At 46.8% G+C, this 22,265-nt stretch overlaps 1 long non-coding RNA gene across 1 annotated transcript in view; it reads left to right on the forward strand.

The window, feature by feature from the left end:
- LOC308476573 overlaps window positions 1-22,265 on the forward strand; it is an 86,025-nt gene that overhangs the window by 14,409 nt on the left and 49,351 nt on the right. The window lies entirely within an intron of this gene.

The following is a 22,265-nucleotide window of genomic DNA, read 5'->3' on the forward strand; positions in this document are numbered from 1 at the left end:
AATTGTTATACTCAAAATTAACAGGCTTGTCAGTGTGGTGTAGTGGTTAAGAGTGGTAGACTCGTAATCTGGGGAACCGGGTTCGTGTCTCTGCTCCTCCACATGCAGCTGCTGGGTGACCTTGGGCTAGTCACATTTCTCTGAAGTCTCTCAGCCCCACTCACCTCACAGAGTGTTTGTTGTGGGGGAGGAAGGGAAAGGAGAATGTTAGCCACTTTGAGACTCCTTCGGGTAGTGCTAAAGCAGGATATCAAATCCAACCTCTTCTTCTTCCTCTTAAGTTAATTGATTTCAGTCAACTCTGAGTATGACTAATTGGGGCATCAACTATTTATTTCTAAATTTGCAATTCTCTATATAAATTAGTAGATTCTATGCAAATATGTGTCCCCTTTTTTTTTTAGTGGTGAGACAGTGCTTTTTCTCTTAAAAAATGTTTAGGGGTACTCTCATTTTCCTACTCATATTGAAATACTGCCCCTCAATGAGGCCAAACTTAGATTCACAAAATGTTTAGGGGTATACGTACCCCTGCGTCCCCCCAGAAAAAAAAGCACTGGGTGTAGATAAATGCAGTTAGCAGCAACTTGGTAGAGGAAGTATTAAAAGCCACAAAGCACTCTGCTAGCCAAACAGGGAAACAAGAAAGATGACTGCTTTAATATGTTTTGTATCAGCTTGACTCAATAGTAAAGGGTCCCAGAAACACTGGCTGCTGTCCATATAAAAACTGCAACCTGCTTAAGAACAACTGAACTGTAGTAAGGAGAATAAAAGCCAGGAGGTTTGTTTGAGGTCTCCTCAGACTGCACCTCCTTTATTGAGTATGTTTTGCTCTGCTCATTGTCCTCGCTTTGTTGCATCCACTCTGCTTATTCTGTTTCTCCTTGTGTGTTCCCGAAAAGAAAAAGGAAAAAAGTGGGGGTGGAGAGAGACAATGCAGTGAATGTCTTGAAGAGAGAGGTCAAGCCTTCTTAAGCAGCTGAAGCCTGAGAGATTTTCTCTTTGATTCCCAACTGGGGCACAAAAGCATCAGACTGCTCCCTCCCCAATGACACTCCCACTGGCACTTTCACACTCTGCGAAACAAAACCAAAGAAGTAAAAGGCTGTGGTGAAATAGCCAGTTGTTTAGTTTAGGGTTGGCGACTTCCAGCCTTTTTGCATCTTGAGGTTCATTTATATGCTTACACTCAACCCGTGCTTCCAAGCAGTGATAAGTTCCAAGGGTGCACTAGGAATAAGGGAGAAATTTAGTGTCGTTTGCATTGTAATGAGAACCTCTGTCATTTGCAGTTTCCAAAACAATATACAAACAGATTTAACCTTCAGAAGTCATACTTTCCCAAAACCTGCAGTGCAATTCTCCACCCCCCGCCAAAAGTGTACAAGAAAGCATATATGCTGAGAAAATGTGCCTAAACATTAATATATTGGTGAAAATATCGAAATACATTGTATTAGGGGAAATTCTTTGCAATGTGTGCTAAAATACAGACAAATTTCCATGAGTTTTTTTGTGGGGGTTTTAAAGTCACAAACTGATGTGGAAATGTGGTGAACCAAACTTTACTTTGGAAAAACAAACTCAGAAAAGTCAAAATGGCATTGAAGGGTGCCTGGTTGCCGTGTCCCCAAGGCTTGGGAGGGTGGGTCAAGAAGGGTGCAATAGCCACACGCCCCTCAGGTGCATGGCCTGCCATGTCCCCACAACGGATCCCCCTAGCAGCCTTGCAAGGCTGGGATCCAGGCAGGGTGCTGCCACCTGGAGCCCAGCCAGTTGACAGCACTTGGGTCTGAAGCAAGTGTCCCCATGCCAGCACCCCCAGCACAACCCGACCCATGGACATTTCCACAAACATTGGTTCCTCCAATGCTGGGAGAGGAGCACTGGGACAGGCCTGCTTCGCACCCCCTCCAAAATCCATGCCCAGCACCATGGCCCCTTCTGGCACCCCCCCTTACTATGCCACTGGCTGGGATTGGTGGTTAAGTGTTCGCCCCACTAACCACTACAGTTTGTGGTTGGTTTGCACTGTCTCCCCAAGTCAAGGTTTGGTTTAGCATGTTTTGTGAACTAGCTCAATGTGGCTTAGTTCCGAGACAAGCAGTTTTGAGAGGATGAAAAGTCACTAAATAAGAAGTTCGGTTTTTCTCAGGTGAACACTGCTCCTTAAAACACAGAGTGACTTGTAGCACAGGACAGCCCTGGGGACACAACCGTTCAGTTCATCCATTGCAAAACCAACACAGGCAGCTAATTCACTGCCTACCTCTTGAAAGGGACTTGAGGCTTTGAAGCTGGCGTCACCTGTCCACGATGTTGACAGCCATTCATCTGAGCCCACGGAACCACTTTGAAGTCTTCTTATGCCTCTGTTCACAAAAAAGCCCTTGTAGAGGAAAGAGAAGGGATCACAAAACGTGTTTTCTGTGGGTGTCCACATAAATATTTAACAGCAGTGCTCATTTCTTACCCCTTTATATTTCAGTTCGCTAACCAATATCCATCCCATCATCTAGGAATAGAAGCATTTTGACAGGCTGTTGCCCCGGTTTTGTTGCTGCGGGTTGTTCTACTTAAGCTGTGTTTGTGTGTGATATTTGTTTTCAGATAGCTGGTACCGTCACTCTTTGCTAAGTAAAGTGCTATAAATACATAGAACCCTAATGAAACATTCATAAGTATATAGCTGTTTTGATAACAATACCTCTTAGGAAAGCAAGATATGGTGAAACTTTACAGTTTTTTTAAAACAACACAAATCCAGCCAGAGTTATGAAGGTGTTTGCTGATGGAACCTCATTGCTATCACTTCAGCCAGGAAATCTGTGCTGGCGTTCATTGTGGCACAACTTGTGCCACTAAGGTTCTTTGCAGTCCAAGCCTATACAGTATGTTGACTCAGAAAATCCAAGGATTTCATTTATAGAGTCCCAGTCCCTGTAGCACTGCTACCAAAGGACCTTCAAGTCAGGAGCTTCCTAAAGCAAAACATTTTGGCAGCTAAAGAAGGCTAAAGAGAAACATTTTGCTTCACGACTTTAATATCTGTTATGTAAGTCACTGTAGTAAATGTGTAGTTTTAGTGATTAACTACATCCTTCCATGGTCTAGAGCAAACTTTTTCTCACTCTTTCCAAAAACACATTAAACTACAATATCAGACTGTCAAAACTACACAAATACAGTGATACCTTGGTTTACAACCATAATCCGTTCTGGAGGTCCGGTTGTAAACCAAAACAGGTTGTAATCCAAGGCGTGCTTGTGCCAATGGGGCCTCCCAAAAAAAAATTGGTTGTAATCCAAAAAAATGGGTTGCAAATCCAAAAAAAGGGACACATACTTCAGGGTTTGACATGGTTGTAATCCAAAACGGTTGTAATCCAAAACGGTTGCAAACCAAGGTACCACTGTATACAGTAGTATGTAGAATGCATTCATCTGAACAGAGTCGTATTTTACCAACAATATATTCTTATATCCATTCTTCCAAAAGTCAAGGGCATTGTTTGCTAATATTTTTTTAAAAAAATCTTTTTGTATTCCATCTCTCAGTATAACATCACTTAACTTGGCTAATTGTCCTATATGCCATACTTTACTTATCTTCACACATTAAAATTTTCCCAGTTCTTATCTATAACAAGCTTGGCAGCTGTTAGAAATCATTGCGGGATATTCTTTCATTTTAATGACAATACTTTTGAACTCATCACACACACACACCAATGCCACAGAACGGCACTCTTTCAGGGCCTTTTGCGGGGTAGGATGGGGCCCCCAATGTTTATTTTATACTAGTGCCAATGATATCTCCCCATAATGGGGTGGGAATAGTTTTGCATCAATGTTGTAGCAGTGCAGTGGACATTTCAGGTGTGGGGAAGAAGCCGTTCTGCTCCCCGACAGGGAATGGAACTAAAAAGAAAAAGAATTATAGCCTAGGTGTGCTTCAGGGCCTAAAATGCAACAAAGAAGGAATCCTCCCCCTTTGCAAGCCAAAATTTCAAAAGCATCCCAGGGTCACTCAAATTTTCTAGATATGATCACAACAGGGTAATGAATGCAGGATTTATGCTTGAACAAAGAGGCTACTCTACACATAGGAAACGTTATTATTCTGAGAAAAAGGGGTGTTTCACTTTCCATGTTTCTTTTTATGGCTTAGATCCAGCCCCATGTTATGAACCTTTCAACATTACTCCATACAAGACAATACTCCACTTGTAGAGAGATGTCCATGTAGCTCTCCTCCTATGAATTAAGAATTTCCTCTTATTTCCCCCTCCCTCCCTTAGTGACTGAACTGCACATGGAAGCCTTATTAACAGAATGCAGCCACACCGATCTGTCTCTGTACCAGCAGCCACTGATTTATTGTCCATACAGTTTTATTATTTACAGCAACCTTGCCTGGACCTGCTGCCCTCCAGATGTTGTTTTATTCCAGCTCCCACCATCCCTGACCACTGACCTTGATGGCTGGGGGGTGATGGGAGCTGGAGTTCAGCAACATCTGGAAGGCACCAGGCAGAGGGAAAGCTGATCCAGACCATATTTTGCTTTGCACCTTTATTACTATCCCACTAATACCTGCATCTGATAGACATGGAGCAGGGGATAAGATACAGTTCATGGTGATATGTAAGGAATATATGGCAGAAGTAGCAGTGGCGTGTTTGGGAGGATACTTGGGCAAGATGCTCTCCATATATGTATGAATCCAATCACTGTTTGAGCAGATGGAATAAGATGAGGGTAGGTCTGTAGACCCCATGGCTTGGAAAGTTTAAAAAGGAACTAGTTCTAGTTCAACCTAGACAGCATCTTAAAAAGCAGAGACATCACCTTGCCAACAAAGGTCCGTATAGTAAAAGCTATGGTTTTCCCAGTAGTGATGTATGGAAGTGAGAGCTGGATCATAAAGAAGGCTGATCGCCGAAGAATTGATGCTTTTGAATTATGGTGCTGGATGAGACTCTTGAGAGTCCCATGGACTGCAAGTAGATCAAACCTCTCGATTCTTAAGGAAATCAGCCCTGAGTGCTCGCTGGAAGGACAGATCCTGAAGCTGAGGCTCCAGTACTTTGGCCACCTCATGAGAAGAGAAGACTCCCTGGAAAAGACCCTGATGTTGGGAAAGATGGAGGGCACAAGGAGAAGGGGACGACAGAGAACAAGATGGTTGGACAGTGTTCTCGAAGCTACCAGAATGAGTTTGACCAAACTGCGGGAGGCAGTGGAAGATAGGAGTGCCTGGCGTGCTCTGGTCCATGGGGTCACAAAGAGTCGGACACAACTAAACAACTAAACAACAACAAAGTTTTAGTTCAGCATGCATCCAAAAAGGAACTAATTCCAGTTCACATTTATTTCTTTACAAAATGAACTCATCTGATTCACATTCAATTCACAGTTCAATTCAAGTTCATCCAAATGATCCTCAGCATTCAGACGGTTACATGCAGCTGTGGTGGAGTGTAGATTATATCAAGAAGACCTCAAAACATACACAGAGAATGGAATGCAACGTGTCTGATTTACTTTCCAACAATGATCACTTTAAGCCTGAAAGGTCCAAGAGTCTACAGCGTAAAATGCAAGAGAACTAGAAGATGAACTTGAAATTGCTCATAATACCACCCTGAACTAATTCATTCCAAATACTGGAAGTCATACTGCCGTGCCACACTGACAATATTTCTGAGAATGTAGTGTTTCTAACACATATACCAGGTAAACAATGTGGTTTGGCTCTTAACTAGACTTCTGATGGAAGAAGCATCCCATGAGCAAAGCTCCACTCACGGAGTGTTCCCATCAGCAGAAGGGGAGAAGGGGACGTTTACTGATTTATTCTTGTGCCAAGCAGAAAACAACAACAACAGCTTTATTATTTATACCCCACCCATCAGGGATATCCAGTAGACCAGCTTGAGGGTTAGCAATGGATATTAGCAAAAATTACCTCTCCCCTGCCTTCTGCTAGTGGGATCCTCTTCTGCATCTTGTTCCCAGCCATTAAAGGAAGGAGCCCTGCCATTCATAGCTGCCTAGTTAGGAGCCAAGCCTATGTGTTCTGAGATGTTCTAGAAATAAAAGTAGCAATGAAGTACGCACAGGTGGTAGGTAGCGTGACAAAATTTGCAGAAAAAGCAAAGGAAAAGAACAGCAGACACATTTGTTGCTCCCTAACCTCCATTTGCCTTATGGAAAAATCAGAGGACGCCCTCATAACCTTTGTTTTTCTAGCCTGGTTAAACAAAATGTGATTAGACACATCTATTCAGCAGTCCTAACCAGACTGACAAGACTCTGATGAATGAGAATGGCCTCAAGCATAGCACCCTTTCTTTTCATTGTCTGTGACTTCCCACATAAGCTGTCTTTCATGCCCTAATTCTCTATGCTGGCCCACAAGCATTTTGGGCTGGAGTATTTTGACAAGTTAATGAAATTTGTTGTGCACTGGGGTAACCTGGACCTAGCTGACACCACCCACCAAATTATACAATGCTGTCAATGTCACCCCTTTGGCAGGGTCTGATGGTCGTGCTACGTGGATGGAGTAATTTTGGCCTTACACAGACATTTCACCAGTTTGATTACATTTGTGTGACTCTTTCTGTTGGTCTTTTATTCTCGCTTTTCCCAGGACATGAATGGCCTAGACCATTTAACAAATCGCGGAACACAAAACAAATCTACATTGCATTTAGCAAGTTCACATCTTCGTGATGACGGGAGCTGGATGATTCTGGGAGATCTTAAGAGGATGCTTGTTATTTTTATTATTATTATTATTTTAATTCCCCATTCCTTGTTCTGAGCAGGAGTCAGCTGAACTGACAGCTGAATTTCAGAGCAATGAGACAGTGTCTTCCATTGCCCAAGAATGCAGGGCAGGCCAAGTGGGCAATACTCTGTCACCCAACACATTACCACCCCTTGCCCAACACCACATGTCTCAGCACCACTGAAACAGACGCCGCAATGCAGCAGTGGGGGTGACAGCATGCATCATGTGAGCTGAGAAATGCAATAAATGCCTCCTCAAGTACGTGGCCTGGGCTGGCTGTATTTCTGGCATGCCACTTATTTAGGGGCCATTTCCAATGTCACTGTTAAGTTGTGGGTGAACATATCAGATGACACAGCAATTCTTCAAACAGCTCTTGTTTATTTACAGGCCAGAACAGAACTGAACTGCAGGGGTCAGCCAGCCTGCTTATATAGAGCTCCACTAGAACGCAACAGTAACCATTTTCTGTAACTATCCAATCACTGAACGTCACTTTCGATCCCTTATTTGCATATGTGGACCTGAACTATCTACAGTATCCCCCCGCTGGCCCAGGGTGAGAACTTCAGTACATAACAGTCACTATCTGTGATTCTTCGGAAGAAGGCAGCTAGCAAGTACAGACAGCCACTGCCTCTGGCCAGGAACAAGCAAGTACCACTGGGGCATTCCCACCCCCAGAAGGATGGGACTTAGGCGGGGGGCTCAGCAGAACAGGCACTGCTGCTGCACCCTCTCTACTTGCCGCCTGAGTCTGCCACCTTTCTTTGTCTAATGATAGAGCTGGTCCTGTAAAAGGCTTCATTGGATACTGCAATACATGCAGGGTGTGTGTTGCTTTGGTGCTGCTTGTTGCTTTACCTGATGTTGAGTACAGTGCTTGTTGCTTTACCTGATGTTGAGTACAGTGACTCAAATTGTGCTTACTGAGACTGATCTCTTGCATGCCCCACCTTGTCCCTGCTCAAACACAGCTCATGCCATGAAATAGGCAGGTCAAACATGATCTAAAAGAACAAAAATAGTATATTAACTGTAATAGAATACGGGAAATGAGCTTTTCCCCCCCACCAGTACACATCAACTCTGATACAGCTTTCATCCAAAAGATGTCAGGCTTATTACCATAATATATGTTTTGTGCCCAGGAGATGAAAGTCTGGCAGGAAAAAATAAAAAACCAAACCAAACAGCTGCTAGCAAGAAAATCTTATGATCAAAATGTGTTTATTTTTTAATTTAATTTTTTATTTTAAGTCTGAATGATTCATCATGTTTTTGTAAACTCCAGATGAGCTCTTAATTCAAAGCACATGGAGATTTTAGGAGCTGAGCTATTGTGAGTTCTATGAACAGAAGCTAAGCTTAGAGTTAGAAGCACTAAAGCTACGATTTAAGGGCACCTAATTGTTGGACTATGGCCAGAATCTTTATAATATAAAATACATCTACTTCAGCTTTCTTACCACCAAACCCCTCCCCTGGACTTTTGGATAGGGTTGCTACCAGCATTTCCTGAAAGAGGCTCTGGGACTTTGACACTTTCACGTATGCCTACCTGGACCTTAAGAGATCATCTTCTGAGGCCATTTTCAGGTCCCACCACCAAATGAGGGGTGATGGGTGGCTAGTGGAGGACTTCTCAGTGGTGGCACCTTGCTTGTGGAAGGCTTACCTTGTGCCAACATTGTGGTCTTTTCAGTGCTGAGTGAAGACCTTTGTATTTTCCTAGACTTTCAGTGTGTGTGTTTAGATCATTTGTACTGATGGACCATTCCCTGATGCTGGTTTCACTCTGGTTTTATTCTGTTTCTGGTCTGGTTCTGTTTTAGATTTCAAGTTTATGTTTTATATATTAACTATACAGTGGTACCTTGGGTTACCATACGCTTCAGGTTACATATGCTTCAGGTTACAGATTCCACTAACCCAGAAATATTGCTTCAGGTTAAGAACTTTGCTTCAGGATGAGAACAGAAATCGGGCTCTGGCGGCACGGCAACAGCAGGAGGCCCCATTAGCTAAAGTGGTGCTTCAGGTTAAGAACAGTTTCAGGTTAAGTACGGACCTCTGGAACGAATTAAGTACTTAACCCGAGGTACCACTGTAGTTTTAAATCCTTACTTGTATACTAGGTGGTATACAACAAACATTGCAAAACAAATAAAGAGACACCTGATGTAACTGGACTTCTTGACAGGATTACTAAGTGTTGACAAAAGGTTGCCCACTTCAGTATTTTAGCAAGAGAAACCATCTCTCATGTAGGTGGTCTCCTTCTCCGCAGGATGCCATTCGCTGTCCATCACATGTCAAATGACAGCTACTTTGCTCACAAAACAGCCAAAGCAGATGGCACATCCTATTCCCAGCACCGAGGAATGTGAGACAACAAATATCGTAGGACCACTTGCTTAATGACAGAGTACTTTTGAGCCAGCGCTGGTTAATTCCAACCATTTCCCCAAAGCAGTGAATGGCAGCAAGCTCATCCAATCAGATGGCACTTCTGGGATTGTAAAAGGCTGAGGGAGGTTGCTCTTACTCTTCACTGTTCCAGCATCTCCCTGAATTGCTTACTAGACAATTGCTTGTCTGAGCTCACTGCTGTTAATCTGAACATTTCTAGGCCTGCAGAAGCCTTTATTGATAGCCACATTAACAGCTGCCACTCTTGACGCATTGTGGGAGTGAAGGCTAGCACAGCGCTTTGCTTCTTTGCATGTTGTCAGGGTCACGCCCAGCAGAGAGGAATCTCCAGAGGAAGAGGAATTGGCTGCACCTGAGTCGCCAAGAAGTAGGAGGTGGAGCTAGTGATTAGAGCAGAGGCAGGCCAGCAAGAGGCAGGGGAGGACGTGGCGTATATTTGGCCTTGGGAGGGGTCAGAAGCCAGTCAAGTCAACTGACTCTGATGGCGAAGGATGAGTTGTAGAAGCTTGGACTGCTGTAAACCTGTTATTGAGAAATAAACCTCAGATGTATGTACTGAAGTTCTCACCCTGGGCCAGCAGGGGGGTACTGTAGATAGTTTTCACTCAGGTCCACATATAATAATAATAATAATAATAATAAATTTTATTTATATCCCGCCCTCCCCAGCCGAAGCCGGGCTCAGGGCGGCTAACAACACTAAAATAGTGCAACATTATAAAAACATCAAAGAATTAATTAAAATCAAAATTGATGGCAACCATAAACTAAAGTATTGTAAAGATTGCCAAAGGAGGGAGTCAGGCTGCGCCCTGACCAAAGGCCTGGTGGAACAGCTCTGTCTTGCAGGCCCTGCGGAAAGATGTCAAGTCCTGGAGGGCCCTTGTCTCTTGTGACAGAGCGTTCCACCAGGTTGGAGCCGCAGCCGAAAAAGCCCTGGCTCTAGTTGAGGCCAGCCTAACCTCTCTGAGGCCTGGGACCTTCAAGATGTTTTTATTTGAAGACCGTAAGTTCCTCTGTGGGGCATACCAGGAGAGGCGGTCCCGTAGATACGAGGGTCCTAGGCCGTATAGGGCTTTGAAGGTTAAAACCAGCACCTTAAACCTGATCCTGTACTCCACCGGGAGCCAGTGCAGCTGGTATAGCACCGGATGAATGTGATCCCGCAGCGAAGACCCCGTAAGGAGTCTCGCTGCGGCATTCTGCACCCGCTGGAGTTTCTGGGTCAGTCTCAGGGGCAGCCCCACGTAGAGCGAGTTACAATAATCCAGTCTGGAGGTGACCGTCGCGTGGATCACAGTGGCTAGGTCAGGGCGAGAGAGGTAAGGAGCCAACTGCTTAGCTTGGCGGAGATGAAAAAATGCCGCCTTTGTTATAGCTGCAATCTGCGCCTCCATGGAGAGGGAGGTATCGAAGATTACACCCAAACTCTTAACGGACGGTGCTGGCACTAATTGCACCCCCGCAAGAGATGGGAGTTGCCCCCTCAATCCCATATCGTCCCGTCCCAGCCAGAGGACCTCTGTCTTCGAAGGATTTAACTTCAACCGGCTCCCACGTAACCATCCAGCCACAGCCTCCAAGCATCTGATCAGTGTGTCTGGGGCCGAGTCAGGATGGCCATCCATCAGCAGATAGAGTTGGGTGTCATCAGCATACTGATGGCAGCCCAGCCCAAAACTCCGGACAAGCTGGGCGAGGGGGCGCATAAAGATGTTAAAAAGCATCGGGGAGAGTATCGCACCCTGGGGCACTCCACACACCAAGGAGTGGCGGGATGACAGTTCCCCCCCAAGCGCCACCCTCTGTCCCCGACCAGAGAGAAACGAGCGCAGCCATTGAAGGACTGTGCCCTGGATCCCCACGTCGGCAAGGCGGTGGTCCAGGAGTTCGTGATCGACCATGTCGAAGGCTGCTGACAGGTCTAGAAGAATCAGCAGCCCCGACCCGCCTCGATCCAGCTGCCTGCGGAGATCATCTGTTAGGGCGACCAGAGCCGTCTCGGTCCCATGACCAGCGCGGAAGCCGGACTGGAATGGATCCAGAGCCGATGTTTCATCCAGAAACCTACCAAGCTGTTCAGCAACCGCTCTCTCAATCACCTTACCCAGGAATGGAAGATTCGAAACTGGGCGGTAATTGGATAGATCTAAGGGATCTAATGATGTTTTCTTTAAGAGCGGACGCACCACTGCCTCCTTCAGTTCCCCTGGGAATGTCCCGGTGCCAAGGGACAGATTGATGATATCCCCCAGGGGGGCCCTCACCTCGTCTGGACACGCTCTAATCAGCCAAGACGGGCACGGGTCGAGAGGACAAGTGGTGGGCTTTCCAGCTCGGAGGAGTCTGTCCACATCGGCTGGGGATATCCGGTCAAAGTGGTCCAATACTGGACCCGAGGACAGTCGAGGGGCCTCCAGTTCCTTTATTGTATCCAAATTGGCAGGGAGGTCATGGCGGAGCGACAGGACCTTCTCCGCAAAAAAGCTCGCAAATGCCTCACAGCTGTGTGTCAAATTATTATTTAAATTTGGCTGTCCCTCAAGGGACGTTAAAGACCGAATTACACTAAATAATTGTGCCGGGCGAGAGCTAGCGGATGCAATGGAGGCCGAGAAGTAGGACTTCTTAGCGGCCTTCACTGCCATCTCGTAGGTTTTCATAAAAACTCTATAAGATGTTCTTGAGGCTCCGTCACGGGCACCCCGCCATACTCGCTCTAGCCGTCTGAGGTCCCGCTTCATTTTCCGGAGCTCCTCAGTAAACCAGGGAGCCCGGTTTCTGCGGGGTCGCAGAGGACACTTAGGTGCGATCTCATTGATGGCTGCCAGGAGCTGGGTATTCCAGCCCTCAACAAGCTCAGTCAATGAGTCGCCAGGGGGAGAAAGGTCCCGCAAGGCTTGACGGAACCTATCAGGGTCCATCAGCCTCTGCGGGCGAGCCCAAATCGGCTCGCCACCTAAGCAGGGGGGGGGTGGAACATCAATCCTGGCTTTCAGAGCATAGTGATCAGACCATGGCACCTTGATCGAAGGAAACATGATCACATCTATACCGACACCAAAGATCAAATCCAGCGTGTGGCCTGCTTGATGTGTGGGGCCCGAAACAAACTGGGAGAGCCCTAGTGTCGCCATGGAAGACACCAGGTCCAGAGCCTGTGAGGAGGGAGTGGCATCGGCATGGATATTGAAGTCCCCCAATACCAATAGGTTAGGGAACTCCAAGGCCCAGCCGGCCACCGCCTCCAGCAGGCCTGACAGGGTGGCTGCTGGTGCGCTAGGTGGCCGGTACACCAGCCAGACAGCCAAGCTCACCTCGGAGCCCCACACTAGGCCAACACATTCAATGCCGGGGATCGATGGCGGTGGTAGAGCCCTGAAAGAACAATCTTCCCGGATTAATAATGCCACCCCTCCCCCCCGGCCCACAGTCCGTGACTGGTGGAGGACGGAAAAACCTGGGGGCGCCATCTCTCGTAAGGTAACAGTATCCCCTTCGCGCACCCAGGTCTCCGTCACACAAGCCAGGTCGACCCCCTGCGAGATGATGAAATCTCGCATGGTGGCGGTTTTGTTGCCCATAGACCTGGCATTGCACAACACCAGTGACGGAGGTGAGTAATCCTTGCTCACCCTACCCTCGTCTCTCGGGATGGGGCGCAGATTGGAAGGGGTACGAGCATATCCGTATCTCGATCCCCTTCGCCTATGACATCTGCCCCCACCGCCATACCTCCCTCGCCCCTCCACAGTAGGAATCCCAAGCCTCATACTCGCCTCCATTTACAAAATACAAAAGCAAACAAACAAACAAACAAAAAACAATTACACCAAAACAAAACCAATCCCCACCCCACTCAACAACCATCCCACCCCAACCCAAAATAAAAGAAAACAAAATAAAAATACATGGATAAAAACCACCGTTTATGGTGGTACAACAAAGTAAAAAGTAAAAACACTTTTAAAACACTTTAAAATATATAAAACGTTTAAACATTTGCTGCTGCAGCACCAGTGTCCTTAAAGTTGTGGCGGTGGTGAGTATGGGGCCCGCCCCCAGGCCCAAGGTGGAGAATGGGCTTGCAGGGGGAGCGGTCCTCCCCAAGACTCACCGGCAAAGCGGCAGCAGCAATGTCCCGAGGCCTCCTTGGAGCCTTATATGCTGAGGTGGAGTATGGGGCCCGCCCCCAGGCCCAAGGTGGAGAATGGGCTTGCAGGGGGAGCGGTCCTCCCCAAGACTCACCGGCAAAGCGGCAGCAGCAATGTCCCGAGGCCTCCTTGGAGCCTTATATGCTGAGGTGGAGTATGGGGGCCGCCCCCAGGCCCAAGATGGAAGATGGGCTTGCAGGGCGAGTGGTCCTCCCCAAGACTCACCGGCAAAGCGGCAGCAGCAATCCCCATATGCAAATAAGGGATTGAAAGTGACGTTCAGTGATTGGATAGTTACAGAAAATTGTTACAGTTGCGTTGTAATGGAGCTCTATATAAGCAGGCTGGCTGAACCCTTCAGTTCAGTTCTTTTCTGGCCTGTGAATAAACAAGAGCTGTTTGAAGAATCGCTGTGTCGTCTGATATGTTCACCCACAACTTAACATCAGCTATTTAAACTGCCAGCGTTCCGTGTCTTGTATGGGAGAAGTGCTAAACTTGACACATGTTGTGCTGAGGCAGTTTGCAGCCACCACTGTCACTGCCCCTCAGCATTGTTTAGGAGTATCTCAGGCTCCGAGGTCCCAAACATAGATCTAATGCAGGGGTACCAACTTGAATAAAAGATTGGGGGGGGGAGAGGTAAGCCCCACCCAACCCCAGATAATTGAACGCAAGACACAGCACACAAACCATTTGAATGACGATGCCCATCAGCTTATGGCAGGCAGCCTCCTCAAATATTTTAAGGTGGGGCAAAGGGACCTCAGCCCCTAGGAGTTGGCTTACATGGCAAAACCAGGGATGCTATTTACCAGTCAATGCTGGAGATTAGAGTGAAGCTGGGATACTGGGTCCATGCTTTTAATTAGTGTCAGAAATGTCAGCATCATTAGTCTTGTTCCGGACATTTCCCAATGTATCTTCATAAACCTATACTTTATAGCAATGAGCCTAACATTAGATTGTTTGCCAGACTTAGTTGGCTTGGCTTTGAGAGATATTGGGAAATGTCAGAATGCTTTCCTTCTAAAATGTTACCAATAATGGATAGAGCTCAACATTTATTCGGAGTTTCTCATGATGCCCTTCGGTGGGAATGGAAATCATATGTGCACTGGTTGGAAATTAGATACCAGCATCTTAAAACAAACAAACAAAAACACTACAAAACTGTGTGTGCATGTGTGTCACACAGGATAACACTTCATGCAGTTTACAAAATCGACTATAACCCACAAAAGCCTATGCCCTTAAAAAAAAAAAACTTGTTAGTCTTTAAGGGGGCTAATTTGTAAGTCAACAAAGAGTCTTTATTGCTTTTGCTGCAACAGACTGACCCAGGTAACCCTCTAGAAACAGATGATAACTAGCCTCCATAATTGCCTTGCAGTTTAACAAGATCTGCACAAAACAGTAGTTTAAAACACACACACTATCTTAGAGGAAAGCCGCTTACAGCTTTGCGGGGGGGGGGGGGGGAGACCCTTAGAAGTTGTATTTTATTACTGCCATCTTCTGGCAATAATAATAATTGCAGATTAATTAATACTATGGGGCGGGGAGGGGGAGCAGCGATGAGCTTAAATATAGGGCACACCCTCACGATGCTCATTTGGGAGCAGCTGCACCCATGCGGCACATATAGCCCCCCACAGGCCAAACGCAGAGAGGACTTCAGTCTGAATCCGTTCCCTGCCTGCTTAATTGACGGAGAGAATGGCAGGACCAGCGTGGGCAATTTGTGAAGGGCTGGGTGCCCGCTGCTAGTTCCTGCCTTTGAATGAGCCTTTCCACTACTTCGTATTGCAAACCAGGGACACAGGAGGCTTGTTCTAATAGCTGAAAATCCACGCAAAGCATTTTAAAATAACTTTCATCTCCACATATCTAGCAATTTGCTATATTCGAGGATGGAGTGGGATTCACAACGCTTAAAGAGAGTGAGCTGTGAAATCCCTGTGAAATGTTACCTCAGCCATGAACTCACTAAGTCGCCTTAGGCAAGCTGCCGTCTTGCAGGCTCAGCCCCCCTCTGATCATATTACAGCCAGGAACAGTCGGAGGCACCATGCCACCAAATACCAGTTGCCTGGGAACTGCAGCAGGAGGGGGCTATGGACCTCAGGCCCTGCCTCTGGACTTCCCAAAGGCATCATCATCATTATTATTAATTTTATTTCTATACCGCCCTATACCCGAAGGTCTCAGGGCGGTTCACATAAAGGATCACATACATAAAAATCAAAATACAAACAACAACCCAATAGAACCCCCCCTAAAAAGAGCCAGCATGTTTAAAAGGGTCAGGCAAAGGCCTGGTTAAAAAGGAATGTTTTTGCCTGGTGCCTAAAGGTGTATTGTGAAGGCACCAGGCGAACTTCCCTGGGGAGAGCATTCCACAGACAGGGAGCCACTGCAGAGAAGGCCCGTTCTCGTGTTGCCACCCTGTGGACCTCTCGAGGAGGAGGCACATGAAGGAGGGCCTCAGAAGATGATCTCAGGGTCCGAATAGGTTCATATGGAAAGAGGCATTATGGTCCTGAGCCATTTAAGGCTTTATAGGTCAAAACCAGCCCAGAAACTAATTGGTAGCCAGTGCAGTTGGACGAGGATCGGTGTAATATGCTCAAACCGTCTTGCTCCGGTTAGCAACCTGGCTGTTGAATTCTGCACCAGCTGAAGTTTCCGAACTGTCTTTAAAGGCTGCCCTACGTATAATGCATTGTAGTAATCTAACCTTTAGGTTACCAGAGCATAGACAACAATAGTTAGGCTATCCCTGTCCAGATAAGGGCATAGCTGGGCCACCAACCAAAGCTGATGGAAGGCACTCCGGGCCACTGAGGCCACCTGAGCCTCAAGCGACAGCAAAGGCATCCAATTGGCCACTGTGAGAAACTGGATCCTGCTTTAGATAGGCCTTTGGTTTCATCCTGCGGGGCTCTTCTCCTCTGCAATACACCGTGCTATCTTCAAGGCTGCTGCCAGGATGACTAAGACCATGCGAAGCCAGGGGTGGCTAACCTTTTTCGGCCTAAGGTTGCAGACCTATTTTCCAGGGACAGTCCCAGATTTACAGAACCTGTCCCAGTTTCTGATTTGATCCCGGAATGTCCCACTTTTCCTTAGAACGTCTCTGTTTTCATCGGAGAAATGTTGGATGGTGTAGTAGGACATCCCTCTTTTCATTGGAGGGTATGGAGTTATGCAACTCGAGCTAAGCAGATAAGTAACTGTACAACTTTTAGAAGACATCTGAAGGCAGCCCTGTATAGGGAAGTTTTAAAAAAATGTTTAATGTTTTTATATATGTTGGAAGCCACCTAGAGTGGCTGGGGCAACCCAATCAGGTGGGCGGGGTATAAATAATAAAATCATTATTATTATGGAATAGGACATCCCTATTTTAATGGGAGAAATCTTGGAGGGTATGAGGGTGGCATTCAAGGTTGGCCAAGTCTCAGTCCAAGCGCCATGTGCCAGCAGAGATTATGGGCCATATCGGTCACCAAACACTCACCTGCTCCCATGTGCACACACGGAGCACTCAGTATACACACAGACAACAAATGTCACATAAACCGCACACGTGTAAATATAGCACATGCATTCCTCATGTATGCAGACCACATACATGCAGGCCCGCAGACACACACAGAACTCACCCCCCCCCCCATAGTTCACACTTCTCCTCCTCCTCTCAGTCCAGCACCATCATGTGGCAATCACAGTGCGAGGCTTGGTGGAGAGATTCAAATCTCTAGTCTGAGGCTGGAGCTATGGTAAGCATAATTGTTTTCTCTGTCATAGAATCATAGAATTGTGGAGCTGGAAAGGACCCCAGTCCAACCGCCCTGCAATGCGGGAATCTCAACAGGCAGGCCTCCACCCAGTCAAAAACCACCCTTTCCAGTCCCTAAAGAGAAGATGCAGCCATTTCCTCCCCTATCACAGTGCTGCTCTGAGAAGAGAGGAACCTCCCCTTCCAGTCCAGTGCTGTAATGGGAAGTATGATGGAGGCTAGTGGGCAAGCTTTAGCTGTCTCATGGCCTGTGGGGTTTCCACCCCAGCTTTAAAAACTCCAAAGCATTATAGAAATGTTTCTGTGAATGTTTAGTAACCTAGGTAGCCTTATACCAAGTCCTGTATACCTTGGTCCTGTATACCTGAAGGAGCGTCTCCACCCCCACCGTTCAGCCCGGACACTGAGATCCAGCACCAAGGGCCTTCTGGTGGTTCCCTCACTGTGAGAAGTGAGGTTGCAGGGAACCTGGCAGAGGGCCTTCTCGGTAGTGTTACCCACCCTGTGGAACCCCCCTCCCATCAGATTTCAAGGAAATAAGCAACTATCTTACTTTTAAAAGACATCTGAAGGCAGGGAAGGGAAGTTTTTAAAGTTTAATGCTGAACTGTGTTTTTAATATTCGCTTGGGAGCCGCCCAGAGTGGCTGGGGAAACCCAGCCAGACGGGTGGGGTATAAATAATAAATTACTACTACTACTACTACTACTATAATACTAATAATAGACTATTGGTCTATCTTGTTCACTATTGTCTACGTCGGTGTTTCCCAAACTTGGATCTCCCAGCTGTTCTTGGACTACAACTCCCATCATCCCAAGCTAGCAAGACCAGTGGTCAGGGATGATGGGAATTGTAGTCCAAAAACAGCTGGAGACCCAAGTTTGGGCAACACTGGTCTACATGGACTGGAAGCAGGGGTCTCTGACTGGGGTCTTTCCCAGCCCTGCCTGAGGAACACCAGCGACCTGGGACCTCCTGCCTTCCCAGAATGTGCTCTCCTGCTAAGCTATGGCCCTTCCGTTCCATTGCCCGCTGCACCATATCCCATGCTGCAACTTCATTCTTTGGGGATGATTGACATTTCCCACCCAAACTCTTCACGCAGTCTCTCTCTATCGTGCTGGTGCAGATTTTTACTTTCCATGCCCGTTCTCATTGCTCTATCCCCTATGGGAGAGGTTTGCCGTCTCTCAAAACTGACCACTTTTGATTAAATTTAAGCTCGGCCTCCAGCTGTAACTCTCTTGGGCTAACCGTCCCTAATCAGTTTAGACAGGAACCATCTGTTAAACCCCTCGGTTACAGCGAAAATGCTAAAATCAAAGCACTAAGACCCAGTAGCACTGCTGCCTGTGAAGTGTTCTGTAAGAGCAGGGCATTGCACCACGAGAACCAGCTTCCCAGAAGTACTGAAGCACAAATCCTGAGTGGGGCACAAACTGTTTATCGCCCTCATTTCATGGTACTTAGGACCTAGATCCTAGGTTCCCTTATGGGGTGGAAATATATAACCTTCCTTAGCCTTCAGAATATAAAAACAAAATTTTAAGGAAGTGGGTATTGTTTGCTTTGAGAAAATTATGATGGGAGCTGTGCTTAAAATGATGCCATAAGCAGATGGAGAGAGAGCGCATCTCTCTTTATTTCCAATAATGGTTGAACTTTTCCAGAAGCTGGTAGCCACTGCAGAAAGTTGGATCAGTTTCAGTCCCTGTTTGTTAAAGCCAGTTTGCTGAATTGCACTCATGTTTCACCTTACGTTCAGGTTATTCAGCTATGTGATTTCCAAGCAGACTCCCATCCCAGTAACGGACATACGTAGCTTCAGCAGAAAAACTGTCTAATGTTCCTTCAGACTGTTCTTTGCTCTTGGGGTTGCTGAATGCTGCTGATTGCTTGCAGGAGGATCAGCACATTTTTAGAAAATATGCAAGTAGCTTCCTTTGGTTTTAGGATCTGAGTTTTCCTTCTCCTAGATGGGCAACCTTCCCATGCTGATGAGCCCCATCTACCCCTCATTTCCCACTGTGGCATGTGCAGAAACCGCCTGCTTGAGACCAGTGGCGTAGCGTGGGGGGTGCAGGGGGGGCCGGCCGCACCGGGCGCAACATCTGGGGGTTAGGGGGCGCAAATCCACGGGTTAGGGGGCGCAAATCCACAGGTAGAGGGTGCAAATTACTTGCCTTGCCCCGGGTGCTGACAACCCACGCTACGCCACTGCTTGAGACACCCAGAGGTGCATGCCATTGTCTCTTGAGACAGACAGATGCCAACAATAAGAAGCTTCCTTTGAATGACTTAAAGTTTAATTGGTTTACTCCTTACTTGCCTAGGGCATATGGAGGTAAATAAAGCCACCCACTCCTGGACAGACCAGCATAGCAGTTAATCATAGAATTGTAGAGTTGGAAGGGACCCTGAAGTCATCTAGTCCAACGCCCTGCAATGCACAAATCCCAAATAAAGTGTCCATGACAGATGGCCCTCCATCCTCTGCTTATAAACCTCCATGGAAGGAGAGTCCACCGCCTCTCATTGGAGTCTGTTCCACTGTTGAACAGCTCTTACTGTCAGAAAGTTCTTTCTGATGTTTAATCAGAATCTCTTTTCTTGTAACTTGAAGCCATTGGTTCAAGTCTTGCCCTCCAGAGCAGGAGAAAACAAGTTTGCACCATCTTCCATGCGACGCCCCTTTAGATATTTCAAGATGGCTATCACCATCTCCTCTCGGTTCCTCTTTTCCAGGCTAACATACCCAGCTCCTTCAACCATTCATCCCCATCCTCCCTTCCTCCTTATTGCAATCAGGATGGGCTAGACAGGAAGATGCAATTTACACGGGGAAGAAGGTGCAGCAGAGTTGATTCTCCCTGCATGTCTTTCTGCCTATCATAATTCCATTACCCCAGGCAGCAAAACAGAGAGCAGAGACAGCTCCAGTGTGTTCTGCTGCTGCTGCTGCTGCTGCTACACCATCTCCTGAGCTCACTTTGCTTTAGCAGGTCTCCTCTTGGAGAGAAAGAGGGAGGAAGAGGAGAAAGTAAGGAGTTGGCACCAGTGCTGAGTGGGGAGGGGGACACACCCTACACACCGCAGGGAATTACCTCTCTGGTGTCTCCCCTTCTGGGGCACCACTGGAGACCAAGGATTGCACCCCGCTGTAAGTGGCAGGTAGATGGTGGAAGGACCCTGAAATATACTCAGAGTCGAGTGTGGATTTCATGCTCTTTATTCAGCTCATAGTAGTGAGGAATGGGAGTTCCCCCGAAATGTCTGCTTTATATACATTATTTACACAATGGGCCCCACATGATTGGCTAATTCCGGGATTCTCCTGTAGGCCAGTCAGGTTGTGGATTCACTTCCACCTGGAGTTGGATTGGATGGCTCCTGCGGACCAATCAGACTGCTGTATTCTGGATCCTATTGTTCTAGGACCAATCAGACTGCTGCATTCTGGATCCTATTGTTCTAGGACCAATCAGACTGCTGCATTCTGAATCCTATTGTTCTAGGACCAATCAGGCTGCTGTATTTTGGATCCTATTCAACTCAGTACATAACAGACCCCAAGAGGCAGGGAAGCAAAGACCTCCCAGGGTGAGAGGGAGGAAAGCTCCCAGGTGAGAGCTGGGAGGGTCTGTCATTTTCTGTGCAGACCAGGATTAAGAGCTACCTTTGACTAGAGAAAAAATTCTGATTTTTTGCAGTTTCCCCCTGAATTTTTGATACTCTGCTCCTGATTTTCCCCGTCCCTCCTTTTTTATGTTGCTGTTATGAGAACCTGCATTTTATTATGGCTTTATTATTATTACATTTGTAGTCATATAATTATTTTGATGCTTATGCTGACATTTGTGTTCTGTGTTGCAAACTGCCCTGTAGTCTTTTGAGGAAGCAAATATATATATAGAGAGAGATCTTTAATAAACAAACAAATTAAAGTGTGGAGGAGAAACTGCTCAGGGCTCTCTCTTTTTCTCCCTCCTCCCCCAGAGCAGAAAGCAAGGGAGGTTTGAAGAGAGGAGGAAGGGAAGTAAGATAAACCTTTCCAAGAAGAAAGCATCTGTAAGGAATGCCAGCATCCTCTCATTAAGGGTGGGGTGGAGCCCCCGTGCATTTGCATTCACAACTCATCACTGAATGTTACAAAGAAGAGAGCAAGAGAAAAGGCTGCTCTTCCGCCTAACTTCCAGCCTGCAGAAAGAAGCATCTTTTCCACATCACTCGGTTGGCCTTGAACCAGTGCAACTTCAAATAGAGGGCTCCTTTAAATAAAGGACTGCCCTCTGTAAACTAGGGCACATGGGGTCACTCTACTGTCATGGATGCTTTAGTTGAGATTCCTCCATCGCAGGCAAAAGCATAGTGAGCCCCGCAGGGTGCCTGGGAGGTAGGCAGTGGCTCGGGTGCCCTGATTGCAGGGGGTTGAAATAGATAACTCTTGGGGTCCCTTCCAACTTTACAATTCTATGATTCTATACTCTTTAAGGGTACAATGGGCTGCCTGTGATCCTCTAGTAGTTTGCCAGATTCCAAATCACATCATCTCATTGGCCCTGCTGGTTGGGGGTTGATGGGAGCTGGACTTCAAGGACATTTTGAGGGTAACTGGTTTCCCATCCTGCTTCTAGAGAGACCGGATTTTGGAGTGACTATATTAAACAGTAGCACCGTTCGTTCATTCATTCATTCAGATTTCTGGATTTCCACCCCACCTTTTCTCAGATGAGCTCAAGCTGATGTACACACTTCTTGCCTCCCCTCCATTTTATTCTCACAACAACCCTGTGGAGTTGGTTAGGTCGAAAGATAGTGACTAGGTCAGCCAGTGGGCTTCATGGCTGAGTGCAGATTTGAACCCTGGTCTCTTGGCCCTTGACCAACACTCCAATACAGGGTGAGCTCCCTTTGCTCTGTCCCAGCTCCTGCCAACCTAGCAGTTCGAAAGCATACCAACGCGAGTAGATAAATAGGTACCGCTGTGGCGGGAAGATAAATGGCGTTTTCATGCACTCTGGTTTCCACCACGGTGTTCCTTGCACCAGAAGCAGTTTAGCCATGC

The sequence above is a fragment of the Podarcis pityusensis genome, assembly GCF_964106645.2.
Source record: "Podarcis pityusensis genome assembly, chromosome: 4".
Lineage (NCBI taxonomy): Eukaryota > Metazoa > Chordata > Lepidosauria > Squamata > Lacertidae > Podarcis > Podarcis pityusensis.